The sequence below is a fragment of the Canis lupus genome, unplaced genomic scaffold (assembly GCF_011100685.1).
Source record: "Canis lupus familiaris isolate Mischka breed German Shepherd unplaced genomic scaffold, alternate assembly UU_Cfam_GSD_1.0 chrUn_S1627H1818, whole genome shotgun sequence".
In the NCBI taxonomy this organism is placed as follows: domain Eukaryota; kingdom Metazoa; phylum Chordata; class Mammalia; order Carnivora; family Canidae; genus Canis; species Canis lupus.
This window is the reverse complement of record NW_023330469.1, coordinates 42,049-63,072: the sequence shown is the minus strand read 5'-3', so window position 1 is coordinate 63,072 and position 21,024 is coordinate 42,049.

Genomic DNA, 21,024 nt, shown 5'->3' with positions numbered 1-21,024 from the left:
CAGAGACACAGGCAGAGGGAGAAGCAGGCTCCATGCACCGGGAGCCTGACTGTGGACTCGATCCCGGGTCTTTCGGTCGCCCCTGGGCCAAAGTTCCTGCCCTTGGCCTGGGCTCAGTTTTTATTCTATTGTGGGCTTGCTGTGCCAACAATGAGCAATCAGGAGGAAATGACGGAGTGAATCCCTTCTCACGAGCATCACAGAGAATAAATAATGAGACTGTACCAAGGAGCACAAGACTTGTGCACTGAGCCACACTAGGCTCTGGAGGCCGTCCTGGGTTATTGGTTTGGAGCCTCATCTTGTGAAAATGTCCGCAGTTCCTGAAGCCACCCTCAATTTCAATGACATTCCTGTCAAGTCATGGTGGCAGATCCTATACATAGAAAAAAAACCCAAAACATCCAACAGCCCCACAATGACCCCGGAGAGCAAATCAGTATTGGAGAAGCAGGACAGAGCGGACGCAGCACTCCTATTTCAAACGATGTCACAGGGATCCCTGGGTGGCGCAGCGGTCTGGCGCCTGCCTTTGGCCCAGGGCGGAACCTGTGAGACCCGGGATCGAATCCATGTCGGGCTCCCCGTGTATGGAGCTTGCCTTTTCCCTCTGCCTGTGTCTCTACCTCTCTCTCTGACTGTAAGTTAATTAAAAAAATTAAAAATATTTTAAAAAAATAATAAAACAAACGATGTCACAGAGACAAGGAATAAAGCAGTGTTGTCTTCGGGACTCCGCCTGGCTCTGTTGGTTAACATCTGACTCTTGACCCACCTCCGGTCCTGATCTCGGGGCCGTGAGTTCTAGCCCAGGGCTGGTCCATGGACGAGGCCTGATGCCTACGTAAACAAACCAGACCCACGAGGGTGTCCAGCATAAGCTGAAGGAGCAGAACAGAAAGTCCAGTAGGAAACATGCTCTGATACAACTGATTTTTAATTAATTTAATTTAAAGCCAATAATTAAATATGTGTATTATACTTTCAGAGGATGAATTCAGGGATTCACCAGTTGGAGCTAAACAGCAGTCCTCGTGAATCATGTGCCCTCCTTCATGCTGGTCCCTTTATCCCCTCCCTCGTCCCCTCCCTTGCAGCGACAATCAGTTGTTTCCTTATATAAGAGTCTGTATTCCCTGCATCTGTTTTCATCTTATTTGTTTTTCCTTCCCTTCACAGTTGTTCATCTGCTTTGCTTCTTTAATTCCATCTATGAATGACACCACACGGTCATTCTCTTTCCGACTGACCTATTTCACTTAAGATGATCCCTCTCCTTCTATCCACGTCATTGCAAATGCAAGATTTCCTTCTTTGATAGCTGCGTACCATTCCTCTCTCTATGCATCATCTATTTCCTATCCTCTTTATCCATCATCAGTCAGAGGGCACTGAGGCTCCTCCACAATGTGACTACTGTGGACACGTCTGCTGTGGACATTGGGGTGCTGGTGTCCCGAGTCTCACTGCATCTGTATCTTCGGAGTGAGCTCCAGGCCGTACATGCTGGTCGCAGGGCGACTCTATTGTAACTTCCTGAGGGTCCTCCACACCGTTTCCAGGGCGGCTACCCAGCCCGCTGTCCAGCCCAGAGTGGAAGAGGGTTGAGTGAGTTTTACAGGACGTGGTAAAAGTCTGGTCCACATTTCATTTCGTGTCTTTGGGCTCCAATTCCTTCTCCTTAAGTATTTTTGAGGAACCCGGTGTGTTGGGCTCCTTTTCAGTGAGCTGTTTCCGAAGCTAACAGGCCCAGCTGGAGCCTGGAAGGAGGCAGAGGTGGGCCCAGGGATGGGCAGGTGCCTCCTGCACAGTCCTGTAGCATCTGAGCATCCCGCAGGGGGTGCTCTGGAGCCCAGGCACTGCACAGGGGGCACTCATGCGCAGTAGGCCTCCTCTGCTCCAGTAACAGGAGCCAGCCTGTGCTGGGGAGGCCTGAGGAAGACGGGGGGACACATCCACGCTGATGAGAACAGCCTCCTCAGAGCCTGTGGGGAGTCTTCAGGGGGATATTGCTCAGCATTCACGCTGACAGGAGTCCCAGTCTCCTCACGACACACGGTGAAGCTTCAGGAAGATGTGGGTCCAATCCACCCTGACAGGAGCCCCTGGACTGCTTCAGGACCTCCCAGGAGGCTTCAGGAATAGTTGGCCCACACCCACCCTGAGAGGAGCCCCTGGGCTGCCTCAGGACCGCAGGGAGGCTTCAGTAAGATGTGGGCCCGCATCCACGCTGACAGGAGCCCCTGGGCCACCTCAGGACATGCGGGGAGGCTTCTGAAACAATGTGGCCGCGACCACTCTGGCAGGAGCTAATGGGCCCCTCAGGACATAAGTTGAGTCTTCTGGAAGCTGGGGGCCGCATCCACAGTGACAGGAGCCCCGGCCACCTTAGAACCTGTGGTGACGCTTCAGGAGGACATGGGGCCATGTCCACACAACAGACACTGATGTCCTCAGGACCCCAGTGTAGACATCGGGAAATATCGGGATGCGTCCATCCGGACAGAAGACCCCAGCCTTGTCAGAGCTGTGGTGAGGCCTAAAAAATGTGGATGCCGAATCCACACTGACAGGAGTCTCTGGCCTCCTGAGGACCCACTGTGATGATTGGGATGATTTGGGGCCACGTCCATTCTGACAGGAGCCCCCAGCCTCCTCAGGTCTTATGGTGAGGCTGAGGAAAATGTGGGGTCACGTCAGACTGAGAGGACCCCCGTCCTCCTCAGGACTTGCACTTTGGCTTCGGGACACATGGGGCTGGTCTAGGCTGACAGGAACCCACAGCCTCCTCAGGACTTGAGGTGAGTTTTTCAGGGGACATGGAGCCATGTCCAGGCTGACAGGAGCCCCCGGCCTCCTGAGAACCTGCTGTGAGGCTTCCAGAGGATGTGAGGAATACTCCCAGTGACAGGAGACCTGGCATACTCAGGACCCGTGACTATGACTCTGGAAGACGTGGAGCCACGTCACGCTCACAGGAGCCCGGCGTCCTCAGGACCCCTGGAGGACACTGGAGGCGCCGTTGTGGGCCTCGTCCATGTCAAGAAGGGACTCCTCAAACCATAGGTAAGTGAATGGGTAGAATGAATGGTACGGTCAGGGAGGGGAGGCAGTTTGTGGTTAGGCCTAGGGGTTAGTCATGTTAGGGGTTAGTCATTATGATTATGGTTATGGATTAGAGGTTAGGGTGAGGGATAAGGGTAAGGGTAAGTGGTTAGGAGTTACGATGGGGTTTGGGTTAGGGACAGGAGTTAGAGTTAGGGTTAGGGTTTAGACTTTAGGGATTAGGGCAGGAGATTAGGAGTTGGGGTTTGGGTTATGGTTAGAGTCAGGGTTGGGCTAGATTTGCAGTTAGGGTTACAGGTTGGGTGTGAGTTAGTGTTAGTGTTTAGGGTTAGGGGTTAGAGTTAAAGTTAGGGCTAGGTTTAGGGTTAGGGTGAGGGTTTAGGTTAGGATAGGGGTTAGGGCTAGGGTTAGGTTTAGTGTTTGTTTAGGGGTTAGGGTTAGGGACAGGTCAGGGTCAGGGTACGGTTTGGAAAATGGTAAGAGGGTTAGGCAGTGGGTTGGGATTAGTTTTAGGGTACAGTTTAGTGTAGAGTTTGGGGTATGAGATAGGATTAGTATTAGAGTGTTAGGGTTGTGTACAGGTTAAGGTTAGGATTAGGAATTGAGTACATTAAGATAAGGTTAGGGTTATAGGTATGGTTAGGGTTAGATTTAAGGTAAGGGTCAGAGTTAAGGGTTTTAGAATAGGTTTAAGAGTTAGGGGAGGGCTGGCAGGAAGGTTCAGTCAATGTGTTTCGGTCTTGGGGTTTGTGTTTGGTTTTTGATTAGTGATAGTTCTTGTTTAAGGATGACCTTAACATTAGGCTTAAGTGTATGGTTAGGGTTATGCTGTGTATGGTTAGAGTTTGTGTTTGGCATGTGCCTGCACTGGGATCCTAGCATCTTGGGTAGTTTAGTTTTATGCCCTCTATTTAGGTTTCAGGTTCAAGATAGCCTGATGCCCCCAAGTCAGTGGCCTCCCCAGAGAATCAAAATCCAGGCTTCTGCTGGGGTGAGAATAGGCATGGCAGGCTTCTCCTGAGCTGAGCTAAGGAGGGGATTTTGGCTCTAGTTCTTTTTTTTTATTTATGATAGTCACACAGAGAGAGAGAGGCAGAGACACAGGTAGAGAGAAAAGCAGGCTCCACGACCGGGAGCCCGACGTGGGATTTGATCCCAGGTCTCCAGAATCGCGCCCTGAGCCAAAGGCAAGCGCCAAACCGCTGCGCCACCCAAGGATCCCAGATTTGTGGCTATAAAGACTGTTTGGTTTCAGTTGCCTTTCTGATTTTATCTCTTGTGCGACATGTTTTCTCTATACTACCAATTATTTTAAGTTTTACTTGAATTCCTCTTTGTAAACACAGTATGATATAGTTTCAGGTTTACCACATAGTGATTCAACCCTTGAATACAATGCCTGGTACTGATCAGAGTGACCTCCACTATCCCATCCCCTGATTCCCCATCCCCCCCACCTTCCTCTGGTTGATTACTTTATTCTCTGTGACTAAGAGTGTGTTTTTTTTTTTGTTTGCTTCTCTCATCCCCCCCTCTGCCCCTTTGCCAGTTTGTTTGGTTTCTTAAAATTCACATGTGAATGCAATTGTATGGTATTTGGTATCTCTTTCTCTGACTGAGTTCATTTAGCATAAGTGTCTTCCACTTCTCCCACGTCATTGTAAATGGCTTCATTTCATCCTTCCTGATGACCGAGTGATGTCGCAGTGTGTATATTTACCACATCGTCTGGCCCATTCATCTGTCGATGGACATCTGGGTGTATACACAGTTTTGCTGTTGTTGATAATGCTTCTACCAACACTTGGCTGCGTGTTCCTCTTCAAATCTACTAAACTACTTTGTATCCTCGGGGTAAATACCTAGCTGTGCAATTTTGGAATGTAGGGTAGCTATATTTTAACTTCTTTTAAAAATTTTTTATGATAGTCACAGAGGGAGAGGCAGAGACACAGGTAGAGGGAGAAGCAGGCTACATGCCCCGGGAGCCCGACGTGGGATTCGATCCCGGGTCTCCAGGATCACGCCCTGGGCAAAGGCAGGCGCCAAACCGCTGCGCACCCAGGGATCCCCTATTTTTAACTTCTCGAGGACCCTCCAGACTGTTTTCCACAGTGGCTGCACCTTTATTTATGTATTCATGAGAGACACAGAGAGTCAGAGTTATCAGCAGAGGGAAAATGAGGCACATGTGGGGAGCCTGATGTGGGAGTGATTCCCCCAGGATCATGACATGAGCCAAACAGATGCTCAAACACTGAGGCACCCAGGTGCCTTGCTGATTCAATTTCTTTGCTAGTTATGGGTGTGTTCATATTTTCTATTTTTCCTATTTCAGTTTTGCTCGTTTGCACATTTCTAGGGATTTGTCCATTTCTTCCAGGACTCCCAGTTTGTTAGCATATCATCTTTCATAGTATTCCCTTATAATTGTCTAATTTTCTGGTGTTGATTGTGATCTCTCTTCTCTCATTTGTGATTTTATTTATTTAGGTCTTTTTCTTTTTCGTTGATAAGGCTGGCTAAGGCTTGATCCATTTTATTAATTATTTTGAAGAACCAGCTCTTAGTTTCATTATTCCATTCTACTGTTTTGTTTTTTCTGCATTGTTTATTTCTTCTCTCATCTTTTTTTTTCCCTTCTTCTGTAGGCTTTAGGCTTTGTTTGCTATTCCTTTTCCAGCCTATGGGCGGGTTAGGTGGTGTGTATTGGAGACTTTGTTTTTGAGATAGGCCTGTATTGCTATGTACTTCCCTCTTAGGATTGCCTTTGCAACATCCAGAGGTTTGAGAGAAACGTTTTCATTTTCATTTGTTTTAAATTTGATCTTTAATTTCCTGGTTGCTCCATTCATTCTCTAGTAGGATGTTCATAATCTCACGTATTTTGGTCTGTCCAATTTTTTTCTTACTGTCGACTTCGAGTTTCATAGAGTCATGGTGAAAATGTACAGGGTGTGATATCAACCTTCTTGTACCTGTTGTACCTGTTGAGGGCTGATTTGTGGGCCATGATATGATCTGTTCTGGAGAATGTCCCATGTGCACTTGAAAGGAATGTGTATTCTGCTTTAGGAAGAAATGTTCAGACTATATCTGTTGAGTCCCTGTGGTCCAGTGTGTCAAGACTATTGTTCCCCTGTTGATTTTCTGCTAGACGATCGGTCCATTGCCATAAGTGGGTGTTTAAAATCCCCTGTCATTGTATTATTATCAGTGAGTTCCTGTATGTTTGTTGTTAATTGGTTTCTATATTTGTACTCCCATGTTGGCAGCATATATTTAGTTGTTTGAACTTTTTTTAAATAAATTTATTTTTTATTGTTCAATTTACCAACAAAGAATAACACCAGTGCTCATCCCGGCAAGGGACCCCCTCAGTGCCCTTCACCCATTCCCGCACCCCCGCCCTCTCCCCTTCCAGCATCCCTTGTTCCTTTTCAGAGTTAGGAGTCTTTATGTTCTGTCTCCCTTTCTGATATTTCCCACACGTTTCTTCTCCATTCCCTTATATTCCCATTCACTATTATTTATATTAACAATTGAATGAGAACATACGTTTGTCCTTCTCCGAACTTACTTCACTTAGCATAATACCCTCCAGTTCCATCCACGTGAAGCAAATGGTGGGTATTTGTGTTTCTAATGGCTGAGTAATATTCCATTGTAAAAAACCACATCTTCTTTATCCATTCATCTTTCGATGGACACCATGCTCCGTCCACAGTTTCGGTATTATGGACATTCTTGCTAAAAACATCGGGGTGCAGGTGTCCGGCATTTCATTGCATCTGAATATTTTGGGTAAATCCCCAAGAGTGCAATTGCTGGGTCATAGGGCAGGTCTATTTTTAACTCTTTGAGGAACCTCCACACAGTTTTCCAGAGTGGCTGCACCAGATCACATTCCACCAACAGTGTAAGAGGGTTCCCTTTCTCCGCATCCTCTCCAACATTTGTGGTTTCCTGCCTTGTTCTTTTCCCCATGCTCACTGGTGTGAGGTGGTATCTCATGGTTTTGATTTGTATTTCCCTGAGGCAAGTGATGAGCATTTTCTCATGTGCATGTTGGCCATGTCTATGTCTTCGTCTGTGAGATTTCTGTTCATGTCTTTTGCCCATTTCATGATTGGATTGTTTGTTTCTTTGGTGTTGATTTTAAGAAGTTTTTTATAGATCTAGGAAACTAGCCCTTTATCTGATACGTCATTTGCAAATATCTTCTCCCATTCTGTAGGTTGTCTTTAGTTTTGTTGACTGTATTTTGCTGTGCAAAAGCTTCTTATCTTGATGAAGTACAATAGTTCATTTTTGCTTTTGTTTTTTTGCCTTTGTGGATGAATCTTGCAAGAATTTACTGAGGCCGAGTTCAAAAAGGGTGTTGCCTGTGTTTCCTCTAGGATTTTGATGGACTCTTGTCTCACATTTAGATCTTTCATCCATTTTGAGTTTATCTTTGTGTATGGTGAAAGAGAGTGGTCTAGTTTCATTCTTCTGCATGTGGATGTCCAATTTTCCTACCACCATCTATTGAAGAGATTGTCTTTCTTCCAATGGATAGTCTTTCCTCTTTTATCGAATATTAGTTGACCATAAAGTTCAAGGTCCACTTCTGGGTTCTCTATTCTGTTCCATTGATCTATGTGTCTGTTTTTGTGCCAGTTCCACACTGTCTGATGACCACTTTGTAGTACAACTGAAATCTGCATTGTGATGCCCCAGATATGGTTTCTTTTTTAAAATCCCCTGGCTATTCGGGGTCTTTTCTAATTCCACACAAATCTTGAAATAATTTGTTCTAACTCCGAAGAAAGTCCATAGTATTTTGATAGGGATTGCATTAAACGTGTACATTGCCCTGCGTAACACGACATTTTCACAATATTAATTCTGCCAATCCATGAGCATGGTATATTTTCCAACTCTTGTGTCTTCCTCAATTTCTTTCGAAGCTTCTATAGTGTTTATGGTTTCGATCTTTACCTCCTTGGTTAGGTTTATTCCTAGGTATCTTATGCTTTTGGGTGCAATTGTAAATGAGATTGACTCCTTAATTTCTCTTTCTTCAGACTCATTGTTAGTGTATAGAAATGCCATTGATTTCTGGGCATTATTTTGTATCCTGCAATGCTACCAAATTGCTGTATGAGTTCTAGCAATCTTGGCATGGAGGCTTTTGGGTTTTCTAGGTAGAGTATCATGTCATCGGTGAAGAGGGAGAGTTTGACTACTTTTTGGCCAATTTGAATGCCTTTAATGTCTTTTTTTGTCTGATTGCTGAGACTAGGACTTCCAGTACTATTTTGAATAGGGTGGTGAGAGTGGACATCCTGTCTTGTTCCTTATCTTAGGGGAAAGGCTCCCAGTGCTTCCCCATTGAGAATGAATTTTGTGGGCTTTTCGTAGATGGCTTTTAAGATGTCGAGGAATGTTCCCGATATCCCTATGCTCTGAAGGGTTTCATCAGCAATGAATGCTCTATTTTGTCAAATGCTTTCTCTGCATCTAATGAGGATCATATGTTCTTGGTTTTTCTCTTGCTGATATGATGAATCACATTGTTTGTTTGACGAGTGTTGAATCAGCCTTGTGTCCTGGGATAAATCCTACTTTCATGGTGAATAATTTTCTTAATGTACTGTTGGATCCTATTGGCTAGTATCTTGTTGAGAATTTTTGCATCCATGTTCATCAGGGATATTGGTCTGTATTCTCCTTTTTGGTGGGGTCTTTGTCTGGTTTTGGAATTAAGGTGATGCTGGCCTCATGGAACGAATTTGGAAGTACTCCATCTCTTTCTATCTTTCCAAACAGCTTTAGTAGGAGAGGTATGGTTTCTTCTTTAAACGTTTGATAGAATTCCCCTGGGAAGCCATCTGGCCCTGGTCTTTTGTGTCTTGGGAGGTTTTGGATGACTGCTTGAATTTCCTCTCTCTTATTGGCCTGTTCAGGTTTTCTATTTCTTCCTGTTCCAGTTTTGGTAGTTTGTGGCTTTCCAGGAATGCGTCCATTCCTTCTAGATTGCCTAATTTATTGGCGTATGGCTGTTCATAATATGTTTTTAAAATCGTTTGTATTTCCTTGGTGTTGGTAGTGATCTCTCCTTTCTCATTCATGATTTTATTAATTTGAATCTTCTCTCTTCTTTTTAATAAGACTGGCTAATGGTTTATGTATCTTATTCTTTCAAAGAAGCAACTCCTGGTTTTGTCGATCTGTTCTACAGTTCTTCTGGTCTCGATTTCGTTGAGTTCTGCTCGAATCTTAAATAACTCTCTTCCTCTGGGTGTAGGATTATCTGCTGTTTTTTTCCCTAGCTAGTTTATGTGTAAGGTTACCTTTGTATTCGAGTTCTTTACAGTTTTTGAATGGAGGCTTCTATTGTGATGTATTTCCCCTTAGGACTGCTTGTGCTGCATCCCAAAGATTTTGAACAGTTGTATCTTCATTCTCATTAGTTTCCATGAATCTTTTTTTAATAAATTAATTTTTATTTGTGTTCAATTTACCAACATACATAAGAAACACAGTGCTCATCCCATCAAGTGCTCCCTCAGTGTCCATCACCATTCTCCCCACCACCCACCCTCCTACCCTTCTACCACCCCTAGTTCGTTTCCCAGAGTTAGATGTCTTTATGTTCTGTCTCCAATTCTGATATTTCCCACACAATTCTTCTCCATTCCCTTATATTCCCTTTCACTATTATTTATATTCCCCAAATGAATGAGAACATACACTATTTGTCCTTCTCTGATTGACATACTTCACTCAGTGTAATACCCTCCAGTTCATCCACGTTGAAGCAAATGGGGGTATTTGTCGTTTTTAATGGCTGAGTAATATTCCATTGTATACATAAACCACATCATCTTTATCCATTCATCTTTCGATGGACACCAAGCCTCCTTCCACATTTTGGCTATTGTGGACATTTCTGCTATAAACATCAGGGTGCAGGTGTCCCGGCGTTTCATTGCATCTCAATCTTTGAGGTAAATCCCCAACTGTGCAATTGCGGGTCGTAGGGCAGGTCTATTTTTAACTCTTTGAGGAACCTCCACTCAGTTTTCCAGAGTGGCTGCACCAGATCACATTCCCACCAACAGTGTAAGAGGGTTCCCTTTTCCGCATCCTCTCCAACATTTGTGGTTTCCTGCCTTGTTAATTTTCCCCATGCTCACCTGTGTGAGGTGGTATCTCATTGTGGTGGTTGTATTTCCCTGATGGCAAGTGATGCAGAGCATTTTTCATGTGCATGTTGGCCATGTCAATGTCTTCTCTGTGAGATTTCTCTTCATGCCTTTTGCCCATTTCATGATTGAATTGTTTGTTTCTTTGGTGTTGAGTTTAATAAGTTCTTTATAGATCTTGGAAACTAGCCCTTTATCTCATACGTCATTTGCAAATAACTTCTCCCATTCTGTAGTTGTCTTTTAGTTTTGTTGACTGTATCCTTTGCTGTGCAAAAGCTTCTTATCTTGATGAAGTCACAATAGCTCATTTTGCTTTTGTTTTTTTGCTTCGTGGATGTATGCAAGAAGTTACTGCGGCCAAGTTCAAAAAGGTGTTGCCTGTGTTCTCCTCTAGGATTTTGATGGACTCTTGTCTCACATTTAGATTTTATCCATTTTGAGTTTATCTTTGTGTATGGTGAAAGAGAGTGGTCTAGTTTCATCCTTCTGCATGTGGATATCCATTTTCCCAGCACCATTTATTGAAGAGACTGTCTTTCTTCCAATGGATAGTCTTTCCTCCTTTATCAAATATGAATTGACCATAAAATTCGGGGTCCACTTCTGGGTTCTCTATTCTGTTCTATTGATCTATGTGTCTAATTTTGTGCCAGTACCACACTGTCTTGGTGACACAGCTTTGTTGTACAACCTGAAATCTGGCATTGTGATGCCCCCAGATATGGTTTCTTTTTTAAAATTCCCTGGCTATTCGGGGTCTTTTCTGTTTCCACACAAATCTTAAAATAATTTGTTCTAACTCTCTGAAAAATTTCATGGTACTTTGATAGGGATTGCATTAAACGTGAACATGGCCTGGGTAACATTGACATTTTCACAATATTAATTCTGCCAATCCATGAGCATGGAATATTTTCCATCTCTTGGTGTCTTCCTCAATTTCTTTCAGAAGTTTCTATAGTTTTAGGGTATAGATCATTTACCTCCTTGGTTAGGTTTATTCCTAGGTATCTTATGCTTTTGGGTGCAATTGTAAATGAGATTGACTCCTTAGTTTCTCTTTCTTCAGTCTCATTGTTAGTGTATAGAAATGCCATTGATTTCTGGGCATTGATTTTGTATCCTGCAGCTACCAAATTGCTGTATGAGTTCTAGCAATCTGGGGGGAGGGTTTTGTGTTTTCTAGGTAGAGTATCATGTCATCGGTGAAGAGGGAGAGTTTGACTCTTTTGGCCAATTTGAATGCCTTTAATGTCTTTTGTTGTCTGATTGCTGAGGCTAGGACTTCCAGTACTATGTTGAATAGAGTGGTGAGAGTGGACATCCCTGTCTTGTTCCTGATCTTAGGGGAAAGGCTCCAAGTCCTGCCCATTGAGAATGATATTTGCTGTGGGACTTTTCCTAGATGGCTTTTAAGATGTCGAGGAATGTTCCCTCTATCCCTACGCTCTGAAGTGTTTTGATCAGGAATGGATGCTCTATTTTGTCAAATGCTTTCTCTGCATCTAATGAGAGGATCATATGGTTCTTGGTTTTTCTCTTGCTGATATGATGAATCACATTGATTGTTTTAAAAGTGTTGAACCAGCCTTATGTCCCAGGGATAAGTCCTACTTGGTCATGGTGAATAATTTTCTTAATGTATTGTTGGATCCTATTGGCTAGTATCTTGTTGAGAATTTTTGCATCCATGTTCATCAGGGATATTGGTCTGTATTCTCCTTTTTGGTGGGGTCTTTGTCTGGTTTTGGAGTTAAGGTGATTCTGGCTTCATAGAACTAATTTGGAAGGACTCCATCTTTCTATTTCCAAACAGCTTTAGTAGGATAGGTATGGTTTCTTCTTTAAACGTTTGATAGAATTCCCCTGGGAAGCCATCTGGCCCTGGACTTTTGTGTCTTGGGAGGTTTTGGATGACTGCTTCAATTTCCTCTTATTGGCCTGTTCAGGTTTTCTATTCTTCCTGTTCCAGTTTTGGTAGTTTGTGGCTTTCCAGGAATGCGTCCATTTCTTCTACATTGGTAATTTATTTCGTATAGCTGTTCATAATATGTTTTTAAAATCGTTTGTATTTCCTTGGTGTTGGTAGTGATCTCTCCTTTCTCATTCATGATTTTATTAATTTGAGTCTCTCTTTCTTTTTAATAAGACTGGCTAATGTTTTATGTATGGTATTAATTCTTTCATAGAACCAACTCCTGGTTTGTTGATCTGTTCCACATTCTTCTTCTGGTCTCGATTTCCTTGAGGTCTGCTCGAATTTTAATTAACTCTTATTCTTTGGGTGTAGGATCTATCTGCTGTTTTTTTCTCTAGCTCCTTTATGAGTAAGGTTAGCTTTTGTATTTCCATTCTTTCCAGTTTTTGAATGGATGCTTGTATTGTGATGTATTTCCCCCTTAGGACTGCTTGTGCTGCATCCCAAAGATTTTGAACGGTTGTATCTTCATTCTCATTAGTTTCCATGAAACTTTTTAATTTGCTCAATTTCCTGGTTGACCCTTTCATCTTTTAGCAGGATGGTCCTTAACCTCCACGTGTTTGAAGTCCTTCCAAACTTCTTGTTGTGATTTAGTTCTAATTTCAAGGCATATGGTCTGAGAATATGCAGGGGACGATCTGAATCTTTTGGTATCGGTTCAGATGTGATTTGTGACCCAGTATGTGGTCGATTCTGGAGAAAGTTCCATGTGCACTTGAGAAGAACGTTTATTCAGTTCAGTTTGGATGTAAAGTTCTATAGATCTGTGAAATCTATCTGCTCCAGTGTATCATTTAAAGCTCTCGTTTCTTTGGAGATGTTGTGCTTAGAAGACCTATCGAGGGTAGAAAGAGCTAGATTGAAGTCACCAAGTATAAGATAATATTATCTAAGTATTTCTTCACTTTGGTTATTAATTGGTTAAATTTGGCAGCTCCCACATTGGGGCATTATATTGAGGATTGTTAAGTCGTCTTGTTGGATAGATCCTTTAAGTATGATATAGTGTCCGTCTTCATCTCTCACTACATCTTCGGGGTAAATTTTAGTTTACCTGATATAAGGATGGCTACCCTGCTTTCTTTTGAGGACCATTTGAATGGTAAATGGTTCGCCAACCCATTATTCTCAGATTGTACGTGTCCTTCTGTCTAATATGAGTCTCTTGTATACAGCAAATAGATGGTCCTGCTTTTTTATCCAGTTTGAAACCCTGCACCTTTGATGGGGTCATTAAGCCCTTTCACGTTCAGAGTTACTATCGACAGATATGAGTTTAGTGTCATCATGATATCTATTCAGTCCTTGTTTTTGTGGATTGTTCCACTGAACTTCTTCTTAAAGGGGAATTTTAAGAGTCCCCCTTAAAATCTTGCAGAGCTGGTTTGGAGGTCACATATTCTTTCAGTTCCTGCCTGTCTTGAAGCTCTTTATCTCTCCTTCCATTTTGAATGAGAGCCTTGCTGGATAAAGTATTCTTGGTTGCATGTTCTTCTCATGAGGACCCTGAATATATCCTGCCAGCCTTTCTGGCTGCCAGGTCTCTGTGGAGAGGTCTGCGGTTACCCTAATGCTCCTCCCCATAAAGGTCAGGATTTCTTGTCTCTTGCGCTTTAAGGATCTTCTCTTTATCTTTGGAATTTGCAAGCTTCACAATTAATGTCGAGTTGTTGGACGCTTTTTATTGATTCATGGCTGGGGTATCTCTCTATTTCCTGGATCTGAATGCCTGTTTCTGTTCCCAGATTAGGAAAGTTTTCAGCTCGGATTTGTTCAAATACATATTCTGGCCTTCTGTCCCTTTCAGTGCCCTCGGTACCCCCAATTACACATAGGTTTTTCTTCCTCAGGCTGTCGTTTATTTCCCTTAATCTGTCTTCCTGGTCTCTTAATTGTCTGTCTCTTTTTTTTGGTCTGTCTCTTTTTCCCTCAGTTTCCCTCTTTGCCATCAACTTGTCTTCTATGTCACTCACTCGTTCTTCCACCTCATTAACCGTCGTCGTTAGGACTTCTACTTTGGTTTGCATCTCATTCAATTGATTTTTACTTTCTGCCTTATTGGATCTAAAATTCTGCAGTCATGAAGTCTCGTGAGTCCTTTATGCTTTTATCTAGAGCCACCAATAGCTGTATAATAGTGCTTCTGAATTGGCTTTCTGACATTGAATTTTAATCCAGATTTTGTAACTCTGTGGGAGAGAGGATTGTTTCTGATTCTTTCTTTTTGTGGTGAGGTTTTCCTTCTAGTCATTTTGCTCAGTGCAGAGTGGCCAAAAACAAGTTGAATTTGGTAAAGGAGAAAAAGAGTAGAGAGAGAACGAAAGATAAGAGAAAAATAAAAAAGAAAAAAGGAAGAAAATAGGAAAAAAGAGAATAAAAGAGAAAGAAAAAGAAAGAAAGGGGGAGAAAAAGGGTGGGGGAAGCAATCAGAATTAAAAAAAATTGGGGGGACTATCTTCTGATTCTGTAAACTTTAAGACCCTTGACATCCCTTGGAACTTGTCCATCTAGCAGCTCTTCTGGGGGAGGGTCCTGTTGTGCTGATTTTCAGGTGTTAGCCCTTGGGGCAGCTCCTCTCCCCCTTCCTGGTGTAGTGCTCAGTGGGGGTTGTTTACCCCGTGAAGCCCAAGGAGGAACAACCCCAGTGACAGTGGCCAGGTCTGAAAACCGGTATTCAACCCCCACAGTAATTCCAGAGCAGTCCATCTGCAGGGCCTGGGGGCCCGGGGTGGGGCTGCTGATCTGCGGAGCTCTTGGCAGGAGGATCCTTACTGTCCTGGGCCCTCCGGGCCTCTGCCTGTCCCGGGGGAGGCCAAATCCTGGGCTGTGTCCCAGCGCCCTGTTCTCCGGAGCCTGTGCTGTTGGATTCTCATTCCCAGCCGTGCAGCCACCTCTCCATGTAGCTGCCGCCCAAGCCCCTCTGAGCTGCTCCAGGAGCTACTTCCTCTGGCCTAGGCCCCGCCACCTAGCTGCTCCCCCGGACCCGCAACCCCCTCCGCACAGAGCCACCACCTGAGACCCTCAGAGCTGTTCCTGGGTCAATCCATGTGCCCTGCAGCCCTTAAAGAGCTAGGTGCACTCTCCTGGGAGTGTCCCATGGAGCCCGAGGGTATCTCTGCCCTCCTGGGGTACTGCTCTGAATCCTTGTGGGCGACATTCCACCCTGGAAGATTGGTGCAGCTCCTCCTCTCTGATACAGAGCTCTCCTGACTGTGGGACACTCGCCCTGGCCTTAGCCCGGCTCCTCATTGGGCCTCTCCCCCTTGGATGCCCTTTGTTTCTTTAGTTCTTTTTCCCATCTTCCTACCTTGAAAGAAGCGTGAACTTTTCTCACTGTAGCATTCTATCTGGTCTCTGTTTAAATCTCAGGCCGAATTCCTAGATTTTCAGGATATTTTGAAGGTTATCTAGGTAATTTGGTGGGGAGAGGTGACTTGGGTACCCTTCTCTTCCGCCATCTTGCCCCTCCTCCTGTATGTTGCCTTTTAGCTTTGGTTGTTTCCTTCACTTTGCACAAGCTTTTCAATTTGATGAAGTCCCAATATTATTTTTGCTTTTGTTTCCCTCACCTCAGAGGCATATCAAGAAAGAAGATCCATGACGGGCACTGGGTGTTATTCTGTATGTTAGTAAATTGAACACCAATAAAAAAAAAAAAAAAAAAAAAAAAAAAAAAAAAAAAAAAAGAAAGAAGATCCAATGGCCAATGTCAAAGATGTTGCTGCCTATCTTTTCTTCTTTGTATGGTTTCAGGTCTCACATTTAGGTCTTTCATTCATTTTGAATTTATTTATTTTTCTTTTTTTAAATATTTTTAAAATTTTTACTTATTTATGATAGTCACAGAGAGATAGAGAGAGAGGCAGAGACACAGGTAGAGGGAGAAGCAGGCTCCATGCACCGGGAACCCGATATGGGATTCGATCCCAGGTCTCCAGGATCGCGCCCTGGGCCAAAGGCAGGCGCCAAACCGTTGCGCCACCCAGGGATCCCGAATTTATATTTTATATATATGGTGTAAGAAAGTGGTCCAGTTTCATTCTTTTGCATGTGGCTGCCTGGTTTTCCCAACACCATTTGTTCTTATCCAGGGGTCAGGGTTAGGGTTCGTTGAAGAGACTGTCTTTGTGCTTTGGATATTCCTTCCTGCTTTGTTGTCGATTAATGGATCATAGAGTTACAGGTTTGTATCTGGTTTCGGCTTTCCATTCTGTTCTATTGATCTAAGCATCTCCTGTTGGGAGATCCTTGATTGCTGATTCAATTTCTTTGCTGGCTATCTGTCTGTTCAAGTTTCTTATTTCTTCCTTTTTCATTTTGCTATGTTATATATTTCCAGGAATTGATCTATTTCTTCCAGGTTCTATGTTGCTGGCATATAATTTTTCATAATGTTCTCTTATAATCATTTGCATTTCTCTAGTGTTGGTTGTTATTTCTCTTTTCTCATTTGTGATTTTATTTGGGTCGTTGCTCATCTTTTTATCTTTTTATTTTTAAAGATATTATTTATGTATTCATGAGAGACACAGAGAGGCAGAGCTATAGGCAGAGGGAAATTGAGGCTCCATGTGGGGAGCCTGATGTGGGACTTGATTCCCCAGGACCCCGGGATCATGACCTGAGCCAAAGGAGATGTTCAACCAATGAGGCACCCAGGTGCATTGCTGATTCAATTCCTTTGCTAGTTATGGGTCTGCTCACATTTTCTATTTCTTCCTATTTCAGTTTTACTCATTTGCATATTTCTAGGCTTTTGTCCATTTCCTCCAGGTCTCACAGTATGTTAGCGTATAAGCTTTCATAGTATTCCCTTAAAATGGTCTTATTTTTCTGGTGTTGATTGTGATCTCTCTTCTCTCATTTGTGGTTTTATTTATTTAGGTATTTTCTCTTTTCTCATTGATAAGCGTGAGTAGGGCTTGATCCATTTTCTTAATTGTTTTGAAGAACCGACCGTTTGTTTTGTTATTCCATTCTACTGCTTTGTTGTTTCTGTATTGTTTATTTCTGCTCTCATCTTTTTTTTCCCCTCTTCTATAGCCTTTAGGCATTGTTTCCTATCCTTTTCCCGGTCCTGAAGGTGTAGGGTTTGGCTGTGTTATGGAGACGTCTTGTTTCTTGAGGTAGGCCTGTATTGCTATGTACTTCCCTCTTAGGACTACCTTTGCTACATCCCAGAGGTTTGGAGAAACATGTTTTCATTTTCATTTGTTTTAAATTTCCTCTTTAATTTCCTGGTTGCTCCATTCATTCTCTAGTAGGATGTTCATAATCTCCACATATTTTTGGTCTGTCCAAATTTTTTCTTACTGTCGACTTTGAGTTTCATAGCGTCGTGGTCCGAAAATGTACAGGGTGTGATATCAACCTTCTTGTACCTGTTGTACCTGTTGAGGGCTGATTTGTGGGCCATGAATGATCTGTTCTGGAGAATGTCCCATGTGCACTTGGAAGGAATGTGTATTCTGCTTTAGGTTGAAATGTTCAGAGTATATCTGTTGAGTCCCTGTGGTCCACTGTGTCAAGGCTATTTTTCCATTGTTAATTTTCTGTATAGACGATCCTTCCATTGCCATAAGTGGTTGCTAAAATCCCCTGTCATTGTATTATTATCAGTGAGTTTCTGTATGTTTGTTGTTAATTGGTTTCTATATTTAGGTACTCCCATGTTGGCAGAAAATAAATATTTAGTTGTTTGTTCTTGATAGAGAGTCTTCTTAATTATGAAATAATGCCCTTCTTCATCACTTCTTACAGTATTTGTTCTTTCTTTTTTGAAATATAAATATTTTATTTATTTATTCATGAGAGATACACAGAGAAGCAGAGGCAGAAACATAGGCAGAGGGAGAGGTAGGCTCCCCAAAGGGAGGCTGAACATGGGATCCCAGGATCACACCCTGAGCCGAAGGCAGATGCTCAACCACTGAGCCACCAGGTGTCCCCCAGGGTTTGGTTTCAAATCTCATTTGTCTGATATAAGTATGGGTCCTCCAGCTTTTGTTTGATATCCATAGCCTGGTAGATGATTTTCCCTCCCCTGTCAATCTGCTGGTGTCTATAGGTCTAACGTGAGCATCTTGTAGGCAGCATACAGATGGATCTTGTTTTTCTAATAACGATTTTATTTATGAGAAAGAGAGAGAGAGAGAGGGGCAGAAAATTAGGCAGAGAGAAAAGCATGCTCCCCACCAGGAGCCCAATATGGGACTCGATCCCAGACCAGGATCACAGCCTGAGTCAAAGGCAAATGCTCAACCCCTTGAGCCACCCAGTCATCCCGGATCATGTGTTTTAAGCCACTCTGATACCCTATATCTTTTGATTGAAGCATTTAGTCTATCAGCATGCAGAGTGATTATTCAGAGATATGAACTTTGTGCCTTTGTGTTACCGGAAGAGTTGATGTTTCTGGTGACGTTCTCTGAGCCTTTCTAGTCTTTGTTGCTTTTGTTCTCTTTTTTTCCCCCACAAGAAGAGTCCCTCTGAAAATTCCTTACTGGAATGTTTAAGTGGTCATGAACTCCTTTATATTTTGCCTTTCTGGGAAAATTGTTCTCTCTCCTTCTCTCCTGAATGACACCCTTGCTGAAGCAAGAATTCATACAAATTGGATTCCAATAAAAAGAAATTTAAAAACATAAAATAAATTTTTGGTCTTATGATTGAGGAAAATGGCATTTAGGAGCAAAACCAGAAGCTGAAAGGGAGGAGGACAGATTTCTCCATCTGTAGCCTTCACAGGGACATGATGACCTTTCCAAGGAGGGGCCTCCCCTCTGTAGGATGCTTCCTTTCCCTCTGTGCTCCTTGTTGGAACCCAGCAGGCACATCTCTGTGCCTCCAGCACCTCTGCAGTCGTGGTTTATTGCGTCTTCCATGTATCCTATTTGGGACCACAGCGTCGCGTATGGAATCATACGGCTGGTGTTAAACAACATTGGGGGGATTCCGACTTTTGTTGGTTTTGTGGTGTGTGTGTCTCTATCACATGCAGCTATCATATGCAGCTATTGGATCCTCTGGCTGGGTCACCCAAATGCCACAACGGTTGGCACAACATCATTTCTGGTGCTGCGCTGGGCAGATAGCTAGGCTCTCCTGGCAGACCCAGGGCTCGCTCCTGCAGTGACTTTCCGCTGGAGGGTTAGCTGAGCTGGAAGGTCCGGCTTGGCCATATTCTCATCTGCGGCAGTGGGTCGTGCCATGCGCTGGCTGCTTATCTTCTCCCGGATGCCTCTCTAGCAGGGAGCTAGACCTCGGTGCCACCCTGCGGGGAGCTCCTGAGGAGCTGGGTGCCCATGACAGGGGAGCACAGGGGCTCCCTGTGTGTGGGAGTTGGGGTGGGGATGGGGCTGTGGTTCCTCGGTCTGCTGTGCTGCCTGGCCTTCAGGCCGAGCCCCATGCTCACCCAGCCCCTACTCACTCGGGCAAGGAGGGTGCCCTCCACACTCTGGTGTGAGAGATCCCACGCTACAAGGTGTGCACGCTGAGTCCACCTAGTGAGGGTGGCTCAGGTGCATGAGCTGCAAGTGTGGGACCCAAGAAATTTTACAAAAATCTCCTAGCCCTGGACAAGCAGTGCAGGACTGTTTCCTATTTGTGCTACACCCGACATCTCCAGGATGACCCCCACATGACCTGCTTATGGCTTAAGGCACTGCCCCAACCTAGTCAGGCCGCTGGGCTCACCCTAATCAGAAATCAGCTCATAACAATGTAACCCTGCTTTGTGCCCCCCAAAACTGTGCCCCGATTCTGACCAAAGTAATACGCCAGCTCAAGTGGATACTATAGGGTAAGGTGTAATTCAATCGGCCACCTGTGTGTGAACCGACATGACTGTGCAACTTTCTGCATATGCATGTGCACTGGCCCCTATAAAGCTACTACGCCTTTTAGTCTCAGGGTCCAAGTCCCTGCTCCTCTGTGTCGGTTGCACTTGGACACAAGCTCCAGCTTGTAAAGAAACCCTTGGGAGTTTGCATCGGTGTTGGCTCCTCAGTGGTTTTTTGGATTCACAATCTTGGGCACAACACAAGGGACTGCTGTCCTGACATCCCTTCCAGGGCCATGCTGACCACCGCGCTGGCCCTCTCTGCCCCAGGCACACAGGCACAGGGATGATGGGTGGAGGAATTGCCCCGGAACTCAGCCAGACCCTGCCCCCTGGACAGAGGGAGCACAGACCTCCGGGTGGCTTTGCACAGACCCTGGTGACCTGAGGCTTCCTGGCTGCCACTCTGTCCACCCCTCCTGGCCTGCGGGTCACAGCCTGGGTCCCAGTAAAGTCTGTCAGGTCCTGACCCTGGCGTCTGGCCGCCCCTGCAAGGCACATGGGGAAGTCGGCTGTGTGTGCATGGCAGCGCCCCTGCAGGGGCTGGTGGGGCCTGGGTTGTGCCCCCTCTTCCTCTCTGGGGGTCTCTCTAAGCCCCGTGCACAGTTTTCTGGGAGACACAGAAATGGGCTGGCTGTGCATTTTCCTACCACAACACTTTATTTACTTTCTACAGCAAATGGGCTCAGAGCCGACGGTGCGTGCCTTCCCTGGGGAGAGAGACCATTCTGTCCTTTAGGGGATGGCACATATGACATGGGTTGTGGGTCGGGTGCTGGAGTCCCCCACCTGTGAGCATGTGTGGAATCCAGGTGGGGACATGTGTCCTGAGGTTTTAGCCTGAGAGACGGTTCTTAGGACAGCAGAGCTGACCTGGACCTACAGCCCATGAGCTCCTGTGATGGGTCCTCGAAGGGCACTTGGTCCCCGGCCTCAGGGTC